At 36.0% G+C, this 9,568-nt stretch overlaps 1 pseudogene; it reads left to right on the plus strand.

Moving 5' to 3' along the window:
- The first annotated feature begins 1,648 nt into the window (after nt 1-1,648).
- Nucleotides 1,649-9,568, plus strand: LOC128213779 (ribosome biogenesis regulatory protein homolog; annotated as a pseudogene).

The following is a 9,568-nucleotide window of genomic DNA, read 5'->3' on the forward strand; positions in this document are numbered from 1 at the left end:
AGTGTTTGTCGAATCCCCAATTGGCATCTAGCAGGTAGTTGAATATTTGAATACCCAACTGGCAACTGGTAAGTAATTGATTATTCGAATCCCCAACTACCAACTACCAACTACCTTCCAACTTTACCGTCATGACGGATAAATAATCTATGAAAACATGTTCATATGTCTCACATGTGTTGCAAATATTATGACATCTACGTTTGTGAAAAATTGAATAAACTATTTTGTTCATTTTACTGCATTGAATTTATTTACTGGGACACCCTCGCAGGTCACGGAACTTGTTTCAGTAAATCAACGTTATTTGTCCAGTGCTTATACTAGTATGTTTTACAGCAAATTCAAAGTTCATATCAAATACCTGTTCTTCTACGACAACTAGTAAACATCACGTGTTCGTAGTCTTGATGTCGTCGCCGTCGGTGTCGTGCAAGATTTTAACATATGGACAACATCGAGATACTCACGGACGAATGTTGGCATTCGCTCGAGTTGCTATTAATATGTTCAGTGAATGTTTCGAAACATTGGGCCGATTGTTCAAAACTTTGTTAAAGTTAACACCGTTGTAAACAGCATCGTTCTTAACTTTTAAAGGTGCACGTTTTGTTCAGGCACTCTTATATTTATATAAAACAAGAATAGCTGAAACAGTTTTCTAACATTTTGTTAGAAATATTGCAGATCACGGATGCAGTGTTTGTATACCATGTGATAAATTACGTCATATAGGCTACGTGGGAAGGCAACATTTTGCTTAAAATGAAGACTTAAAACAAAGATAACTTTTCTTTGTCTTCACCATTTCAAATGAAACAAAGGGCAGTCTATGCCGCTTAAAGAGCCCCGCCTTCGTTTTGTTAACGGAGTTTGATTAGGTTATTAGTTTCATCAAACACTTCGACAAACCTGTTTCCAAACTATTATTTTGACAGTGCTACATCAGAAGGCGGTTTTGTGAAAAGGTTAGTCGAAGTGTTTTCATAAACTAAACTCTCAATCAAACTCTGGTAAAATACCAAATGCGGGGCTCTGTAGGCGGCGTAGATTGCGCTATGTTTCATTTAAAGAAATAGTATAGTTATCTTTGTTTAAAGTCTTCATTCAAAGCAAAATATTGCCTTTCGACGTAGCATTTATGACGCAATTTATCACGTGGTATACACACACTGTGATGTGTCTATGGAACCCCCCGGAGTAGTGAAGCTTTGAAAGTGAACTACAATGACATTAACAGTTATGTTAAGTTAAGCAAAATGAAGCGAATCGGCCCATTACAAACATAAAACGAAATCAAAGTGTTTCCATTACATGCTTGCTTTTTTTAGTCACGGCAGCCTATTTGGAGTATTAAATAATTGGATACAATATACTTAATGTTCGACTATACTTTATTATTGAATCTGAATTGTAAAATTTGATTGTGGTCTTTTTGTTTCGCTACTTTGTATGCAAGTTTGAAGAACGTAAGAATGTATAAAATTTGGTTGCTGTGAAAAATTCACCGCTGCGTCCAAGAATCGAATTGCTGGTTCGATTTGCTAACTTCTACGATCCGTTTTTGTACTTATACTAATGCATATATACGTAAGTGACGGGACAATACTGTGTAGTGTCACTGTATTTATATCATGGCTGTCATACAATGTCTTTTAATTCCCTGACCTTCACCCTAGAACACGAGGCTGACCATGGCCGGATCCCCCCGGGCGCCATAATCGTGATGAACTCTGGCTGGGCCCGAAAGTACCCGGACTCCAATAAGGTGTTCGGTACACAGAACCTCTCAGACCCTAACTCCTTCCGGTTTCCTGGGGCCAGTCTGGACGCCTGCAAGTTAATGCTCATAAAGCGACAGGTGAGATAAAGCCTTTGTTAATGAAAATTTTAAAACACGTAGTAATCCCCCCTTATAAAGGCCGAGTGCATTGTGCTCTTGAGGATGGCGTTTGATTAGCTCACGTTCAACTGAAGAAACGTCAAACATTCCGTTTATCTTAGTGTGATTTGAAGATCTACAGAATTGTCAATCAATATGCCTGTCTAAACTGCATGAGGTATGATCTCCTTAACTGATGATTACATCATGTTTAGTGATCACATTTTTAGTGCTAGGATTATTTAATCATTTGAATGAAGATGAGTAGCCACGCCTTCATATACCTCCAATGTAGAACCAATGCATAGCAATTTCCCGCATATTCGCCATCCTTAATAACGAGAATGATGGGTTTATCAATGGGGCCAACATTGGTTCCTCCCCGGGTGTCATCGTGCTTTTGTCGTTGTCTACGTTGTGTGTTTTGTGCCAGGCGCTGTGCTTATAGATCGAGGTCCATGATCTAGTTTGCGAGTTTTTATTGCGGTGTTTCTCGAAAATGTGTTGCTTTTTTATTAAAATATATCAGCCGTATGTAGAGCATATCTATACATGAATAGATATATTTGGACTCGCTTAGTTGTTAGGAGTGTATTTGGTGAATTACATGTACATCTATATTTTGCTTTGCTATATGATTATGTTTGTATTTTAAAACACATCAGCCTATAATATACATATAATTAATACAAATATATATTACATGAGTAAATGTTCTATTTTCCAACGTATGTTTTTTTTTTCGCATTCATCGAATTTACAGATGTGACATTATTCTTTGCTTCTTTGCTGCCTTGCTTGTATAATTATATTACATACATCACACTGTATCATATTCCATGTTGTGTTATATATTGAACAATATATATTAAAATGAAAAGCATTAACTCTACTTATTTGTTTTATAAAGTATTCATATGTTTGAGCCGAAAGTGTTTCTTCTATATGTTTCAATGATACTGGCGTTAAAACATTGAGAGATTGCGAAAAACAACGTGAAAGTGTAGCTCCATGTATATGTGAAAGTTAAAGTTGCCTTTTAAAGTCGTTACAATATTCACAAACCTGGACGACGTAGTGCACAAAAAAAACACAATTGCACATACCTGTACAAGTAATGGTTCGCAAACTCTCCAATTTCATGTACGGTTATTTTTGCTATTTAACAACTCAGTAGTGTGCCACCTTTACGTGTTTATACATGTACCTGTTTCTCAGAGGAAGAAACCCGAATTGCTCTGAAAGACTATTGTCCCAGCGTTCTGTGCAAATGGACACATACAAATGTACAACCGTGCTGTCTAGATGTTTTGTTTGTTTGTTTGTTTGTTTTTAATTTAAAGCCATAACTTAGGCCTGAAAAAAAAGTTTGTTTAGGGTAACATCCCCAAATCTACTAGGTAGGGTAGGTAGGGATTTTTTTATTATTTTTTTTCCAAATACAAGGTATGTCATGAAGGTATTTTTCGTGCAAATGAGACTTTCTCGCAAAATCACTTCCATATGTTGCTGTTGTTTAGATATGGAGCTTTATTTTTAGTGCTAGGATTATTTAATCGTTTGAATAAAGATGAGTAGCCACGCCTTCATATACCTCCAACGTAGAACCAATACATAGCAATTTCATGGTATTGTTTGGATATAAAAGTTTGCTACTGTTGACATTAACATGATTTATATATGTTTTGCTAACATGTTATTAGCATTCGCTTTGCATGTATATTTAATTTTTATTCATACGCGTATTCTCGAAAATTCCAATGATGTGTGGCATTGTTTGGTATCTAACTTGTAAAAAGCAGCGTTGAACTCCCCATATGCTATATTTACAGGTTGTGTGAAGTTAGCTCAATAAACGACCAGAATGTCGAATGTCCAATCTCGTGCCAGACCAACATTAAATGTAGAATGGCCAATGTCGTGCAAGCTCTACATTCAATCTCGAATGTCGTGCCAGCTCAACACAAACTGTCGACTGTCCAATGTCGTGCCAGCGTAACATTACATCTCAAATGTCGTGCCAGCTCAACATTTCATGTCGAATGTCCAATGTGTGCCAGCTCGACATTCAATGCCGAATTTCCTGTGTCGTCTGTTGAGCCATCTTCACACTGCCATAACTTCACATGTATCTGTTAGATACACTCTTTTTTTAAATAGAGTAAGGTATTCGTCAAAAATCAGTATTAACATATTGAATATTTTCTGACTGAATCCAACCACATCTTTATGTATATATCCGCAGGTCAGTGTGGTAGTTGTGGACACTCCGTCTGCGGATCCCGGAATCGCCCCACCTCCAGCCGAATGGCGTTCCCATACCCGAATACGTGGCCAACCTGGATGCAATTCCTGTGCGCGGCACCACTATTGTGCTGGGAGCCATCAAGATGCGCGATGGGACCGGCGGACCCACCCGGATATTCGCCCTCCTAAATAACGAGAATGATGGGTTTATCAATGGGGCCAACATTGGTTCCTCCCCGGGTGTCATCGTGCTTTTGTCGTTGTCTACGTTGTGTGTTTTGTGCCAGGCGCTGTGCTTATAGATCGAGGTCCATGATCTAGTTTGCGAGTTTTTATTGCGGTGTTTCTCGAAAATGTGTTGCTTTTTTATTAAAATATATCAGCAGTATGTAGAGCATATCTATACATGAATAGATATATTTGGACTCGCTTAGTTGTTAGGAGTGTATTTGGTGAATTACATGTACATCTATATTTTGCTTTGCTATATGATTATGTTTGTATTTTAAAACACATCAGCCTATAATATACATATAATTAATACAAATATATATCACATGAGTAAATGTTCTATTTTCCAACGTATGTTTTTTTTTTCCATTCATCGAAATTACAGATGTGACATTATTCTTGACTTCTTTGCTGCCTTGCTTGTCGAATTACATTACATACATCACACTGTGTCATATTCCATGTTGCGTTATATATTGAACAATATATATTAAAATGAAAAGCATTAACTCTACTTATTTGTTTTATAAAGTATTCATATGTTTGAGCCGAAAGTGTTTCTTCTATATGTTTCAATGATACTGGCGTTAAAACATTGAGAGATTGCGAAAAACAACGTGAAAGTGTAGCTCCATGTATATGTGAAAGTTAAAGTTGCCTTTTAAAGTCGTTACAATATTCACAAACCTGGACGACGTAGTGCACAAAAAAAAACACAATTGCACATACCTGTACAAGTAATGGTTCGCAAACTCTCCAATTTCATGTACGGTTATTTTTGCTATTTAACAACTCAGTAGTGTGCCACCTTTACGTGTTTATACATGTACCTGTTTCTCAGAGGAAGAAACCCGCATTGCTCTGAAAGACTATTGTCCCAGCGTTCTGTGCAAATGGACACATAAAAATGTACAACCGTACTGTCTAGATGTTTTGTTTGTTTGTTGTTTTTTTTTTTAATTTAAAGCCATAACTTAGGCCTGAAAAAAAAGTTTGTTTAGGGTAACATCCCCAAATCTACTAGGTAGGATAGGTAGGGATTTTTTTATTATTTTTTTTTTCCAAATACAAGGTATGTCATGAAGGTATTTTTCGTGCAAATGAGACTTTCTCGCAAAATCACTTCCATATGTTGCTGTTGTTTAGATATGGAGCTTTATTCTGTCAAATATTGATGTCAGATAGTAAGATGTTTTAAGCAATTTCATGTTTATTGGGGAATTCAAACTTGAAATAAACTTGTTGGCTAGTTTAATGACTTTTATACCGACATATTAAACCAATGCAGTATGATACAAATATTTTTGCTTCTGAACTGACAACTAAATTGAAACACACATATATGTATTGATATAAAGTGAATAGTTCAGTTTGGAGAGGGTAAGATTTATAGAAAATATATGTAGCCAAGCAGGTATTCGAACTCATGACCTTCTGTATAGAAGGTCTTTACAGAAGGTCTTGAGCTCGAATCCTGGTTAGGGTATACATTTCTAAACCCAATCGTGTTTAATACATATATTTTGTTTACAAAACATTGCCTATTGAACTAAATAGCTTACCTATTTATTAACCTAAAAATGTAGATATTAAGAAATCTTTCAAGACCGTTTCCGTCTGTTGCTTTTACAACAATTACTTTTTATAAAATTATGTATGATCATAAATGTTAATATGGTTTATAATAAAGATATTGATGATAGACATTGTGAATTAAAAAGATTTGGTACTGTACTGTAGTGGCCTAAATTATAACATTTCGATTTGTTGTTTATATATTGAAAAGAAAATGACTTTGCAAAAAAATAATAATCAGAGTTCGAAAGCTTATTGTCGATTGGGTAGCTGTATATCCAGAACCAATCAAATACGGCGTTGCAAACGAAGCGTTCATCCGCGTTTATTTCCCTTTGAAGCTCTCTTTTTTGCGAAGGTATAAAAGAATTCGCGGACGAATAAAAAAAATCGTTATGGGAATGGGAAAAAATCGTAAGGGTCGCCAGCTTTTTCTAAGAAGGGTCGGGTTACCCGAAACAAACATTTTTTTACGCCTCAGGAATAGTAAAAGTACAATACAATTTGGACTGAAAGTAATTGAACATTTGTGTATATATGTAGCCATAATCACATCTTTACATGCAAGTTTTATAAAAAACTGACCTATTTGTCTTTATTTTTGTTAAATGTATAATGTATCTTATTTAAGTATTACTATTTGAATTGAATGTTCATTTCAGACGTACAAACCTAGGTGGGGCTACAACCGCGGAAGGGATGAAACAAAACGTTTTGCCCTCGTCGTGCCACAGAATGTTGGTATGTATTTCTGCTATCAGGGATCATTGTGATAATGTATGTATGGCTTGGCACTCTGCACAATCACTTTTTGTTGGAAATTGTGCATCAGGTTTTAAACCATGGCCCCTTTTCAATAGGTTAATAAGAATCAGTTTTGAAATATCTATTCCTTTTCGTTTTAATTAAAGAAGATGACAAACTTAGTTTTAAGTGTTGTTGTTTTTTTAAAATTAAATTTGTGAAATAACGAAATTCATCAGTGAAGGAATTTGGGAAATTAACTGAAATTTGGAGAAGTTATAAATTTTTCAAAACTTCAAACTTTTTTAAGAATTGTTTTCTCTGTGATGAAACCTTCCATACACAAAAGAAATGTTAGCTTTAACTTGCAAACTAGTTTGTTATTTGAGTTTAGATGTCAATAATAAGAAACAAAATGGCGGAAAGCCATACCACCTCATTAATATTCATGAAATATTACCAAAGGTTAAACACCGGTAACTTCCTTATTTTTTGAAGGCTTTGAAAAATTATTTCCTATTTTAGTTCAGATTCTCCATTGGCCAGAATAAATTAGGATTGCAGTTTATTTTGAATTTGATTTGTTTGTATTTTCATGTTTGTTCTTAGATCTTTACGAGGACCAGTTTGCCAAAAAGATGTCCGAGAAGAAGGAGCGAGTAACAAAGAAGGAGCTTCAGAGACTCCGGAATATCGCCAGGGGACAGGACAAGAGAGGTGAGCCGAACTAAGTGTAGATGTAATTTATAATAATAGTATAATGCCGACTAAGCTGGATACCTAGGAAAGTTTGAAGCTACAAATTAGTAAGTGTATCATTCTTTAGTCAATTAAAGTGTTCATATAATCATATGATGAAGAAACATGTATGTAGGTCGGATGCCTTTTTACTGCATATCAGGAAAATCTCAGTTAAGATAACAGATAAATTTTATTTTGAGATAAAGACATTATTTTTTGTTACACTAATGGCTTTCTATGCTTACTATCAGGGTTTTTCATGATGAGTAACCTGTCATATATTTTTGGCTTGTCTGTTTTTTAAAGAAGAAAGTTGAGGCATTGTCACAGCCTTGGTGTCCTTGTTGTTGGTGGCGAACAAAAACTTCGCCATAACTCAAAAACATTAAAGATATTCTAATGCAACTTAGAACACATGTTGCAGGTGACGATACACACCTGTATAGCAAAGCCAATTATAGGCGAGTCATACCTTTGGTCCACTGGAAAAAAAAGCAGAATAGTGTTGGCAATCAGTCAGCAGCACTCTTGTTACAATGTTTCTTAAAATAAAAACACCCTCTCCGCTATTTACAGTGCCAGGTGTGGGTCTGACACCAACTGAAAACCCCAACAAGGATTACCTGAGCAAGGCCCTGGCCGTTGCCAAAACCTCCACTGCATCCATTGGCAAGTTCACAGACAAACTGCCTAAAAAGAAGGCTCCCAAAAACATGGGCAAGAAAGGAAAGGTAGGAAAATGGAATTCTCTTTCGGAACAAAAGATAAGAGAATGGCTTCTTGAGGATTTATAGCAGTGCCAATATTTAATACCGTTATTTTCTCGTTTTGCTCTCTAGAGAATGTACAATCCCTTGATTGGCCAAAAACGGTTATTATCATTAGAAAAGTTTGATTACCTCTCTTTGCATTCAACTAACAAACATGTATATGAAAAGTTTGAATGTTGCATTTAAAGATATTTGATAATATGAGGAGCATGATTTTGCAATATTGTTTGAACCTCTTTTGAACAGTTTTAGTCAAACCATGGTGAAATAAAGGCAGACATGACTCGGCAGCTGGACATTCTCAACAATCTCCATAGCGGCCGGCCAATAGTGGACAAGACGAAGGCGGCCAATATGCAGAACCGAGACTGAGAGTCAGAGAGGTATAATGGTCGAGCGAACAGCATTGTTATTGTATAGTATTAATAACTATAGGTTCTTAAAGTGCCTTATTAAATCAGAATGCAATTTTTATCCCATCTGTTTTTCAAAGAAAAAAGTGTATTGTCATTGACATGGTGTTGTATCACCACAGGGTTGGCAGCATTCACAATTGTTATCCTTAGCCAGAGACAATTCACACAGTAAAGCAATACCCATTACTCTGGCTTTAATAATAATGGGTGATGCATCTTCTTCGATTGAAAAAAACCCAGTAGCATTCACGCTGTGATGCTCTTATTTTAAGCTGAAATAAGTTAAGTTTTTTTTTATAAATAACCAATAAGTCATAATTGTAAGTCAACGTTTGAGAAAGGGTGCTTTTATAGATAGCTTTTGAGTTTAGTTGCTAGTGTTACATTACTGATGTGACTAATCTTGACAGTTTACACACTTTTGGTTGACCTCCTGAGGAGTTACCTACTAATGCACTGGGGTAAAATGCTACTTGTTAGGTATAGTGTTTTTAATTTTTGACTATTTTAAATCACTTGTGGGCGACTGGCGGGCAGAATCCACAAAAGTTGTCCAATCATTAAAACCAGCAAATATGCACCGATTATTACTGAATTTGGTCATCATGTTTATTTCCAAAATATCTTGGACATGTTTGATAATAAGCTGGAAAGTCCAAGTTGCTTCAGAGTTATGGATGAAAAATAAAGAATTGTACATGTGCACACTCTTACATGGGCAAATGTACAACAATCATCACCAAACTTTGGCACCACGTGTATGGGCATTATATCTTTATCAGGCATTACCTGAATATGTGAGCTATGATGTTTACAGGTCAAAGAGACGGATGGAGGACCCCGAACTGCACAGGAAGAAGCCTAATGGGAAACGCAGCAACCAGTGAAAGAAGGAAAACCTCCGTAACTTCAAGGGTGGGAAAAAAGGCCGAGGAGTGGTGGTGGAGGCGGGAGAGGCGTAA

Source organism: Mya arenaria, chromosome 2, assembly GCF_026914265.1.
Source record: "Mya arenaria isolate MELC-2E11 chromosome 2, ASM2691426v1".
Classification (NCBI taxonomy): domain Eukaryota; kingdom Metazoa; phylum Mollusca; class Bivalvia; order Myida; family Myidae; genus Mya; species Mya arenaria.